General features: G+C 35.3%; 2 long non-coding RNA genes across 2 annotated transcripts; both read right to left on the bottom strand.

The window, feature by feature from the left end:
- Positions 1 to 6,215: 6,215 nt before the first annotated feature.
- On the bottom strand, positions 6,216 to 7,081 carry LOC147515617 (uncharacterized). The gene is made up of 2 exons (XR_015213476.1): positions 7,025 to 7,081; positions 6,216 to 6,444 (listed from the first exon to the last, which is right to left on the bottom strand). It is a non-coding gene; the product is annotated as an uncharacterized LOC147515617 (long non-coding RNA).
- Positions 7,082 to 8,230: 1,149 nt separating this feature from the next.
- LOC147515618 (uncharacterized) lies at positions 8,231 to 10,085 on the bottom strand. The gene is made up of 4 exons (XR_015213477.1): positions 9,781 to 10,085; positions 9,364 to 9,445; positions 9,144 to 9,234; positions 8,231 to 8,420 (listed from the first exon to the last, which is right to left on the bottom strand). It is a non-coding gene; the product is annotated as an uncharacterized LOC147515618 (long non-coding RNA).
- Between the last annotated feature and the right edge of the window lie 2,812 nt (positions 10,086 to 12,897).

Consider the following 12,897-nt stretch of genomic DNA (forward strand, 5'->3'; position numbering starts at 1 on the left):
GGGGTGGCGTATTTTTATCATGAAGAATAAAATACAGGTATATCGCCGTTTTTGCTAATGTTTCTATAGTAATCTATTTTCTTATTTCTTCATACTTTGAGAACAAAGCATGCATATTTCTATTTGGGGGTGGTATAGTAACATTTTGCAAAATCTAGGCATTTTCTATATAGTGTATATAATAGTATATTTCTTCCTTCCAAAAAAAAAAAAAAAAAAAAAAAAAAAGAAATCGAAAAAGACCAAAAATCGAAGTGGTAGCTGCCAGGGCCAATCTAGAAGACATCCAATTGCTTATGTAGAAGCGCCCTTTTGATTATCATCTTTCTAATCTAGAAAGAAGCCGTAGAACTGAGCTTTGTGATCTTATGCTTATGGAGGAGTATGACCTCATGCAGAGGACCAACACAGACTGGTTATCCTTTGGGGACAAAGGTAACGCTTTCTTCCACAATGCTATAAAGGAAAAGAAGACAAGGAATAACATTTGGTCTATTTTGGATATTCAAGGAAATCAGCAGGAGGGCTAGGCTAATGTTACTAAGGCTTTTATATCATTCTATAGAAATCTGTTGGGTTCTTCTTCTTCACCCTCTTGTAACCCTCGGTTACTGGAGCAACTAAATCTTCAGGAGTTGCCACCTGAGAGTGCAAATAGATTGACCAAGGATTTCGATATCTTGGAAATCAAAGAGGCACTCTTTTCTATGGATGATAACAAAACGCCTGGGCCTGATGGTTTCAATGCTTTCTTCTTTAAGAAAGCTTGGGATATAGTTGGTGAAGACTTCTCTCTTGCAATTCACCATATGTTCAATCGTAAGTCCATATCAAGAGGTATAAACTCCACCCTTCTTAGCTTGATTCCAAAAAATCTTGCACCTTCAAAGGTTGATGAATTCAGGCCCATTTCTTGCTGTAACACTATTTACAAACGTGTGGCCAAGCTTCTAACAAGCAGGATGAAGGAATATATGCCTCTCTTAACCTCTTCGGCTCAGTCTGCCTTTGTACCAGGTAGGAACATCCAAGATAATATTATACTTGCACATGAACTTATACGAGGTTACACCAGGAAATATGGCACCCGGAACTGTGCAATCAAGATAGACATTAAGAAGGCTTTTGATTCAGTCAATTGAGAAGCTATGGGTATGATTTTGCAGAGATTTGGGTTTCCTCCTCTCTTTATAGAATGGCTATCGATGTGCTTCACCACCCCTTCTTATTCCACTAACATCAATGGAACATCTGAAGGATTCTTTGAAGGTGAACAAGGACTTCGGCAGGGCGACCCAATTTCACCGTATCTATTTGTCTTGGTGATGGAGGTGCTCTCTGGCCTTCTAAATCAAGCTCTCTATGCTGGACATATTCATCCGCATTCTAAATGCCTAAGCCGAAAGTACCTCTCACTTATTTTTTTTTGGATGATGCTATGCTTTTTTGCAAAGGAGATATGGCTTCTATTCTTGCAATAAAGGAAATTCTCCTACAGTTTTCGCTCTTCACAGGTTTGAATATCAACTCAGATAAATCATCTCTGTTGGTTGGTTGTATGTCTCATGAAGCTGGATTGGACTTGGATAATGCTTTGGGTATTCCCCTTATATCTCCACCTCTTATATATCTTGGTCTACCTCTTACTTCATTAAGGCTAGGTATACGAGATTGTCTACCTTTAGTGGAGAGATTGACTTCACGTATCTCTAATTGGAAGAATATATCCTTGTTAAGGGCCGGTAGACTTGAACTTATCCAGTCAGTTCTCTCATCCTTTCAAATCTACTGGTCAAAAACCTTTGTTTTACCAAAGAAAGTTCTGGACAATGTGTCTAAGATTTGTAACCGTTTTTTATGGTCTGGTCCCAATATGACAAGGAAGATGCATCATGCCAGCCATGAAGTACTGAGGTATATTAAGGAGCAAGGTGGACTGGGTATGATTGATGCCAGAACTTGGAACAAGGTGGCTTACTGCGGCCTGATTTTCAGATTAGCTGAGAAGGATGGATCTCTGTGGTCTAACTGGACATGGAGCCAACAGATAAAGCAATCCTACTTTTGGACAATGAAACCACTGGCAAGCTGCTTTTGGGTATGGAGGGGGATACTGAAGCATCGGAACATTGCTAGGAAATATGTTAGATATGTTATAGTAGATGGGACTAACACCCTCTTCTGGCATGACCCATGGTGCTCTAGTAAACCGCTTTGGGAATCAACAGTTGCGAGAAACTCATTTGCGCTACCAAAGGATGCAAAGGTGAGTGATATTCTGTATCAAGGTGACTGGTCCTCTCTGGTGACATCTATCTCTGACAGTACCTTGAAAAATCTCATCTTGGGTACAGAAGTGAATTGTTATCTAGACAAAGACGATGTTATTTGGTCACCGAATAGCACCGGAGAATTCTCTATAAAATCAGCGTATGCAGTTCTGCGGAAAGAGAGACCAAAGGTAAAATGGTACAGGGTGGTCTGGGGGAAGCTCTCTATCCCAAAATTCGCATTTACTTTGTGGCAATTGCTCTCAAATTGTCTTCCCACTCAAGATCGCTTGATACAGAAGAAGACCTTGCAATTCTCTGAATGCAGTCTCTGTGGTATATCTTCGGAGCACTCAAAGCATTTATTCTTTGACTGTCACTACTTTAAACAGGTCTGGGCTTCTGTGAAAAACAACCTTGGACTAGGGGAGCTTGTCAAAGACTCCTCTTCTGAATGGTATAGTATTTTCAGGTTATGTCGGCATAACACCACCTGTGTCGATATCTTTAAAGCTTTTATTGGAGCTACTGTCCACGAAATCTGGTGTGAAAGGAACAGACGGAAGAAGAAGAACATCTTGTTGACGACCCAACAGCTAACCTCAAGGATAATGGCCACAATGAAGCTGTACATTCAGAAAAACCTATTAGAGGCCAAAAACTCTTACTCTCTTCGAGCTCTTGCTGATAGGTTGGGACTGCAAATGAACTTCAAACCTCAGGAAGTTCTTTGGTGTCGGTGGAAGTTAGTTGAACAGGGAGCTTACATGCTCAATACTGATGGTTCGGTCCAGCAAGATGGAAGTGGGTATGGAGGGACTATACGAGATGGCTTGGGAAATGTTGTTCGCGCTTATGCAAGTTGCTCATCAAGGAATTCAGTCATACATCAGGAAATTCAAGCCATTGCAGTTGGGCTTAAGCAGGCCCAAGAGATGGGTATAGAAAATCTGGAAGTCAATTCAGACTCTCTGGGAGCCATAAACATTTTGAACAGGAGTGAGCGCTACCCATGGTATTGTGCTAATATGGCTGCTTGTATTAGAAGTCTTACTCACACATTTGTTAAATGCTCTTTTAGTCATATCTTTCGTGAAGGAAATCGGGCAGCTGACTACCTTTCAAAAATGTATAGATCGCCAGAAGAAGGTGTTGTTTTATTTTCACTTCCTCTAGATGAGAAGTTACACCATATCATAGAGGAAGATAGAATAGGCACTATGTATCCCTGTTTTTCTCCTAATACAGGTTGAGGTTAGCCATAACCTCTAGATTATTAAAAAAAAAAAAAAAAAGTCTTGTTTCTTTTTTATATGATGAATAAAAAGTTTAGAAGTTTTATTATAGCAATAGAGTAAGGATTCATTCTTCGTACTTAGCCTAATATACGTACAATAGTTTCTGCATCTTTTCATAAATGACATGCATAAGTATTTGTGTGTATATAACAATGCATTTCTGAGACCAAGGTTAGAACAATTAAGTTCCATATCCTGTGAGAATCTAGCCAAAAGCCTCATCTGAATTATTATTGAGTGATGACACAAAGGATGTCCGGATAGAAAGACCACACGTACACTTGCTTGATCACCATGCCATATCCTAAGAGAGAATTTAGGCCATTTTTGGATCAATATAGCCAAATAAATGTTAAAAACCCAAAAAGATAGTTTTCCTCTAGTTACCCCTATTGAGCCTTCACCCTTTTCTAAAAGCCTTTTATTCTTCACCAAAAAGCCCTAACCAGTTACAACACATAATAAAAAGCTTACCCAGTTGACAAGTTAAGAATTGGATGGATATAAAAAAAGAGAAGAGAAGACCTTGTACAAAAACAGAACAATTATTTGCTTTGAAAAGAAAAGAAAAAGAAAGAAAAGAAAAGAAAGACCCATCCAAAAACCAGAACTCCAAAAAAATCAAAGGAGTCAAAAATCGAATATCCCAAAAGTTCAAAATCAAAAGAAGACGATATCAGAAACAAAAACAAAAAGAAACAAAAGCAAAGTTAGAACTCCCAAAAATTTAAAATCATATGGAGTCACAAAGCCAAATGGCTAAAAGAATGTATCACAATTCGGAAGCAAAGAACAAAATGAGGTTCTTCTCTAGTTACAAGTATCTTGAAGACATAGTTTCTCAACTTATCAGATTTTGTTTTCCCTTCTTTTTTCTTTCTAAACCATCACCATAGCCCTGCAACTCTTAATAAAAGACCTCTAGCTCAATTAGGAATATGATGGTGTCATAGTAAGTGGCAAGCATGATCAATCGACCTCGGTTTCTTTGGAAGTCATTTGAGTATGTGAAAATGCACATAAACACATATTAATTATATTGTTGTTGTTTGTGTTACGTATCTTTTACAAATCTTACTTAGCCTATTAAATATTGATTCGTATAGTGGCTAGCAAGGTATCAATCCTACTCTAAATAAATATTTGATGATAATAGAAACTTCTAATCTAAATTACTCTAATGGATGCAAGTAAAAGATGTAGCTAAGTAATAATAAATATATGGTTGATTTGGTTTGAGATTTAAACTATGCATAAAATAAAATAATTTAAATATATGAATATGAATCAAGAGAGAGAGAATATCTTGGGAGAGATTAATCTACCAAAATCATAGAATTAGTCTAATAGATCTACCTATCATGCTTAATATAAATCACCAATAGAAACTCACCATACCTACAAACCTTATGTTCATAACAATGATGATAATATGTGGCTTTCAACGTGCTTTCTATCTTTCCATCAAATACTTCTTCTAATTCCAATGATATCTTCTATCTAACCAAATTGTGTTTTAAGTGGAATTCAATATACAACTCTAGGTGATATAGAAAATCCATATGTGGCATTAACCATACAACTAATTGAGGTGCCATAAAGAATCCAATCATCACCCTATAACACTAAAAACTAGAAGAAAAGAATCTAGGGTTTGTGGTATTTGGCTCTACATAATCATGAATTACCCTAAGGCTTCCTAACCTCCACAAGGACTAATAGATCAATGGATGAATAAGAAGAAACTTAATGGGTGATTTAAACTAAAACATGATAGAAGAAGAATTAAACTAAAACATAAGAAAAAAGCTTCCTCTCCCCTCCCAAGAGAAGGGAGATTAGCTCCTCATACTATGCTACGAACACAATATGAAAAGGAATAGTCTTTATTGATGATAATAGTGAAAAAGGTTTGAACTTTCTTCTCTCTTAATTCTAGATCTAAGATGCAAAAACTAAATTTCCTAGATGATGTAAATTACTACAAGAAATAGGGTTTTTGGCGACAAAAAATAACGTCGCTGAATATTGCCAAAACGTCACTAATTAGATTTTGCGACATTTTTTGGAGCGTCACCTGATCGTCGCTAAAGCTATAGTCGGCAAAGATACAAAGCGACGATTTTTCACTGTCGCCAAATATGATACCTTCACCGACGATAATAATTGTCGCCATTGCTTCAATTGCGTCGCTAAATATTTTTCTAATTCTCTATACAATAACGTTGCAAAAGATGTTTTTTTTGGCGACGTCTTCAAAATTGTCACCATCAAGACCTTATTAGCAACGTTTATATCATCACTAAAGGCCAGAAAAATTTAAAAAATTTAGCGTTATTAGCGACGTTATAATCATCGCTACATGTCCCAATTTTTTTTAAAAAATTGGTGTTATTAGCAACAATTTTAGTGTCACTAAAGATAAAAATAATTTGAAATTGGTGTTATTAGCAATATTTTTAATATCACTAAAAATAAAAATAATTCATCGATAAAAGTCTAAATTATTTGAATTTTTTATTTTTTTCAGACCTAATATCGTCACCAAATGTGAACCATCCATTTGTACAAACATTTTGTCACTTCCATGTATCATTTTTATTTTTTGCTAACATTCAATCAAAACACACAAAAAAAACATCAAATATCAAACAAGAAAAAAATATTCATTAAATATAAAAAGGAAAATTTACATCCTTTTGTACGTAAGTTTTGACATGGTCAAAATATAGAAAAATAGTCTACCATCCTCTACAAGTAATTTTGTTAAGTCTAAACCCTGTCTATAAAACGGTAGAACGTCATGTTACTGGCTAGACTGAACAATTGCCGATCTCTTGTAATAGAACCAACCTTTAGCATTTTTACAAGCCCATCTGTGAAAAAACAAAAAAATAAAAAAAATAAAAATTCCTTCACAGACTTGAATATAGTTTGGTGCTAAAGACGTCAAAAAATAACAACCAGATATTAAGAACCAGTAAAGAATAATACAAACTAAGAGCTTGTAAGTCCATCATGCACAAATTATATAGTGCATACATGGAGAGTTGATCATGTATGTGCAACAACGAATAATATGGATATAAAAGGCAAGGAATTCATTTCAATCAAGCCTGCACAATAATATCACCAAGGAACTAATTCTACTGAACAAAGTAATTCAACTTTAGAAAATCGGACCACAACCAGAACATCCAATCAGTATACCATGAGCACTACCGTCTTCACTAGAAAGTGTCAAATGGACAGGGCATGACAAAGTCAATTAATCCTCAAAGAATTTAGACATTATGACAAATTGTAATACAAACAAATAGCAACAAAATTAATAGAAGACCCACACTAGTCACTCTTAGTTTAATCACATTACACACTCTAAACTCTTTATCTCCTTCATTTAATGGAAGTTTTGAAAACAATACATACTCAAGTGTTTTGTGTGAATCAACATACCTATAGGTCAGTATCTCCTTGTTTTGCTCCCTTATAAAGCCTTTAGGGCAAGCCTGCCACCGCATTAAGTAGAAAAAAAATAATTAAACTCAAATTCAAGATATAGTTCAGATCACCACGCCAAGAAGCTTAACCAAATATGAGAAAAATCATAAAAGTAAGTGGAAAGAAAATCCAAAACAAGCGTGTTACCTAGAGAAAAATGTTAAATGTTACTATATCCAAGATTGCTACAAGCCCACAAAAAACATGCTAACAGTAGAGAAAAATGTTGCCATTGTTAAGCCAGTTCCCCATGTTAGTACTAAAGAGAAACAATTATAAGTAGTAACTTTGCATGAAAAAAATTCAATTTATTGACATTCCTACGAGAAAATTGCTGATCCTATCCATTTAGCCTAGAAGAAATTGGTTGTTGGTAGCATGGTTGCATGGATAGCAAGCTATTGGAAGGAAAGAGAAATCACCAAAGACAAAAACTAGTGAACCAATTTCTAAACCTTGTACCACGAGATTTAGCACTCCTTTTAAACCTTACCTTTATTTTTAAACCTTGTACCACAAGGTTTCTTTTAGTCCTTTGATTCTCCCTGACCAGTACCTAGTTACTACGTGGAAGTGTAAAACCCAGGTGAACCCATGCCCTTAAACACTTGTACGTGACCATACTATTACATATTTGACCTGACCTACCGTATCACCCCTTCTATGTGAATATGTACAAAATCATGTGACAGAGATTTAGATGCCATGTTTGAAGGCCACATGTCAAACTAAGAGTATGCAATGTAAGGAAACCATGTTGTTATTGACATTCCAATTTCATTCATTCATCCATATATATATATAAGAACACAACTAATCCTCTTACAATTATAAGAACAAAGAAAAGTCTTCTCTAAAACAGACAACTCGAGAACTAACCTTGTTTCAGAATGAGTTAGATAAGAGAACTTATGAATTTAAGAAAGCTCAAAAAATCTCCTCCGTGTTAAAGAGTCGAACTAGTAGAGGCAAGGCTTCAAATCCAAAGATCTGCATTCTGAACTACCATCCATTAAGCTTCTATTGAAGAAAAGGATTCTCGATCTCTTTGATGCACGTAAAAAATTATCGACTTAAGTGGCTAAACTGCAGGTACCGAGGAACAGGTTAAGCAGCCAGAGAAGAGCAGCTTACTAAAAATCTAAACTGCTACAGGGAAAAAGACAAACATGTTCATAGGATACAACATGAGCTGGATGATACAAAGCTGAAGTTCTCCGAAGCTGCAACGGTAGTGGAAAGGCTCACAAAGCTCACTAACCAGCTGGTTAATTCTCTGAAGGACGAAGAGGATAATGCCTTGAGTTTTTTGCGAGAAGAAATCCAATTGCCCAAGATGGAGCACGAGCTACTGCAGCAAGAACACAAGAAGCCAACAGCTATGTTTGAGTTGCAGAAAAAACAGTTGGGAACAGAGCTACAGATGGCTAGGGACAGTTTAAGACTAAAAGAGATGGAAGTCCTGGCAGTGCAGAGGGCCCTTACGGTAATACATGAGGAAATGAAAACAGTTGTTAGTAAACTGGATGAAAACGAGATGCAACTCGTGAAGATGAAGCAAGAGACACTGGACGACCCTAATGGTCTCAACAAAATATATGCACTTGCTCAGGAAAAGGTCGGAAGTAAGAGTGTAGGAGATTTGGCACTTGAGTCTGTAACTGGAAGCTGAAACTGCAACTAGTGCACTCCATAGCATTGGCAACATGGTTGGGGAACTTTGGAAACAAGCCGGTTTAGGCACTGATTCCAAAGCTGAAAATATCATCGTCCAAAGCTAGTTTAGGGGAGATGAGTCTTTTGTGGAAGCTCAAAGACAAGTCGCCCAGCTCTCAGCTCTAACTGAGCAACTTGTAAAAGAGGCAAGTATTTTTGGTGCCATAGTCGAACGAACTGTTATTGACATACTTAGTTGTGCTTTTGGATGCAGAAAGGAAACCTTCGAAACCTTTCAATACGATCCCAGATTGACTAGAATCGTGTAAGTAGCTAATTCACAAACCCATTTTAAATGACATAGTGAGCAACAAACTGAATGTACTATGAATTCATACTACAATCAAGGACTACAAACCCTGAAACTTCGACAAGAGTACGTTTAATGCTGGTGCTCATTGATTCTTGTTTTTTGGGCATTTCATCCTCTGCCCTCGTCAACATACAATCTGAAAACAAACCAAACAACACCATAGGGAGTTGTGATACACACCACGTAATAAAGGCATGCAATTAAGTAGAAAACCAAACTAAAAAATTCACACAAGATTTTGACTAATTAGAGAGAAATCTTCTACCTCAACTTACAAATTGAATGAAAAACCAACTATGTCCCAATACTCCAAAGCCTAGCATGGAATTTAAATTCTAGAATCCAAGCTGTTCCAAACATCACGCACAAGAAAAATTAAAAGGCGGAGTAGTAGGTAATTCACAAGCAAACAAACATATTGCCAAGTAGTATCTATATGTACTAGGACACCACTACTATGCTATTAAATTGCTAAGAATAAAACCACTGGATTCCTTTTAAAAAGCAATTATAACCCACACAAAATTAAGGCCTTTCTACTACTTCAATCGCAACCCAGATTCAAATCATATCATACAATTATATTTTTTCCGCTGGGCAGTGAAGGAACTGGAATTGAACAAAAAAAATCACAACTTTCCAATCTGAACTATCTACAAACAAGTTTAATGATGGAGCTTACCAAGCTTTGGCTGAACGAATCACGAAGGGAGAACAAATCGAAAAAACCTCTTCTGCTCTCATTTTGTTCCAATCCTATTTAGAGGCGAGTGGATCTCTTGCAATTTGACAAAAAAAAAAAAATTGAAGCAAACTACAAGGATAAATTAAATGGAATTGAAAAGGTTACCTTTGAGGTGGGAGAGAGGGGGTAAGAGCTGGAGGGATATTCAGAGACTTTGAGGCAGACGACGTAGGGTTTCTTTTTTTTCCTTTTTTTTTCTAATTTTTTATATTGTTTGAATTTTTATTTTTATTTTCTCTTTATTGATTTTACGGAGTGCTGTTTTGAATTTTTGACTCAAAAGTTAAAACAATAAGCGGGAATACCGAAACCATTGGTGCTGGAAAAGTGGGAAAAATATTTTTGACGAAACAAGTGTCACTAAAGATACCCAATTAGCTACAATCCCTACAAGCGTCGAAAATGCTATGATAAATACAAAGTATTTAACTACACTCTTATTGTCACTGAAAAGTTAGCTGCAATTTTCATATGTCTTACGGTACTATTTACGACGATAAAATTGTGGCCAAAGTCATTAGTTCACCTTAAGACAGAAAATTATTACCGACGATAAAAAGTGTCGCTGATAGTAATTATTGCCTACGCTTTTCTATCATCGCTAAAAGTTTCGTCGCTGAAAGTGCCATTTGTTGTAGTGAAACTGAGGTTTTTGTGCCTTATATATTGGCTTACATGTTCGTCTAGATAGATATGCGAATCATAATGTGGTGTCAAACTTTCTAGAATCTTTCTAGAAGCAATCCTGGAAAAGTTTGATTTGTTTGTGCAAAAGTGAGACATAGCCCACTTTTCCCAGCAGGCTATTTCCCAAGCTGTAGCGTTTGACAACTTTCAGTTTCCTAATTCTTGTGAAACTCTGAATTCTTTTCCATGTTGATCTTTTCTTCCTATGAAGTCGAAATTAAAGCTTTGAGATCAGATTTAAGACTCTTCTAACTCAATTATTATTGTCATTTAGAGTCTCATTAGGCTTGGTACTTATGGAGACAAATATGATGTTTTTTCCCTAGACCTTTAGCTGTAATTCCCAGTGACTTTTTTTTGACTTATTTTCCCTCCATATTTCATATTTAGGTTATTTGACCTGTAAAAACTCAAATTGCATCATATTAGAATATTTAAATATAAAATGGAGCACTTATCATAGCCCCCAACTAGCATTTTGCTAGTCTCTTAGCAAATATGTGTTATACTAGAGAAGTGTTCAAAACTAACAATACTAATTAAATAATAAACTAACTCACTTTCGCAGGTATCGCGGTTGCATTTACCATATGCAACAAGGCTTTAAACCTTTAAGTTACCCTTAAAGGAAGAGTTATAGCCTCATGAGGGTTTTCAGTTGATATACCCACAAAATCAATTTTACATATGAATTATGGTAAAATGTCTAAATCAAAAGGTTACTACTTATCACACCCATGATCAGAAACATTAGGCTAAGGTTCTAAACATAAAGATAGAAAAAAACTGACTAATCATACTAACTAGAGCTTATTCATTTTTAACCATTTTGATTCATTTATCTTTTCCAAGCAACATAATTTCTACCTCATCTTTGGATTAGTATTTTGACTTCAAATTTCACCATTTCATACACTCACAAGAAAATCTCTCTTAGATAAGTTTTCTATTTTACCTCCATATGTAGGGAAATGAGTAAAAAGTAGAACATCCCACATATTTAGTCAGAAAGACAGAAATTTACAAATATATAAATAAAGTCTCATGAAAAGAATGTCAATCACATTTGAAGTGTCGGGTCCTTCACTTTAGCATCCTCTCACCTATTCTACACTTCATATCATACTTTAGTGATAAGTCTGAGTATTAAGACGGGGCTTAGGACAGGTTAACAAGAAAAGGGTAAAAAGGATTAAAAAATTTCAGAGAATATACTAAAGACATTTTGCACTTGACTTTCTTGGAAATTTCTTCACTTTGTAAACCATAACACTTTAAACTTCTCACTACTTCTGCTAAAATATTTTTATTTTTTCTTCTTCTTCTTTTCTCTATTTTTTGTTTCAATATATTTATTCTTTTCAATTGGATCACTTTGAGCAAAAGGGATGCTTTCTTTATTTTCCTTGGTAAAATTTCCTTCAGAATCTTTTTCGTTCTAGCTTTCTCCTTAGTTCTTTATAAATCCTCAGAAATATGGGTAAGGCTAATAATATGGGATATACTCCATTTTTGGAGTTGGGTTTAAGATGATTGGTTTAAGAATAAAAGGCTTTATATATAGGCTCGAAAGGGGTTAACATTATAATCCTACTAGGTGGGATAAAGGCTGATTGGTTCACTACTTGACTTATCATTATGATATTCCGTTTTGAATAGACTACAAGACCTAATGGCTATCTCCCTAGTTGATGCCACCTTGTGATTGGCCAAATCAAGAATAAAAGAGACTACACAACGAATTTAAGCACAGAAAAAGGGTTGAGTCAATTTGGACTTAGATTTACGAAAAGACTCTCTAAGAAATTAAAATTGAAAGGCTCAAGTCTCATAGGTCAAGTCTCTGTACTAATCATCTAGTTTGGTAGAAGTTTAAGTTGCTATTCCATTTGAAATTCCTCTAGTGGTGTATTATATGAACTTACTCTAGACTAAGACTTTTATTAGTGAGATCTATTTCTAGTAATAGAAAGTTAGTCTAAAAGTCTTACTAATTTTGACTATGACTTATAATTTCTAATTTCATTAGCTAATTAAACGATAAAAATATAGTTTTCACCTAGAATCACCATAATTTACATATAAACTTACCAACTATTGTAAAATATTGCAAAATTTTAAATCTCACCCCACTAACTAAATTAGGCATTGTCCTCAATAACTAAATAAAATAACTAAAAGCTTACCATAGTTTAAATGATTAGAGAATGAGGGATATTACCTTAAATGCGTGCAAAATTACATCAGCTAAAATCTGTAGAATTTATATCCTTAACAAAACAAATAAGATTGATGATTCGTAAGGATCAATAATTACTACAACAACTAAATATTTGTCATGTGCTAATTTCATAGAGGTACACGTCT

The sequence above is a fragment of the Coptis chinensis genome, chromosome 2, assembly GCF_015680905.1.
Source record: "Coptis chinensis isolate HL-2020 chromosome 2, ASM1568090v1, whole genome shotgun sequence".
NCBI lineage: Eukaryota > Viridiplantae > Streptophyta > Magnoliopsida > Ranunculales > Ranunculaceae > Coptis > Coptis chinensis.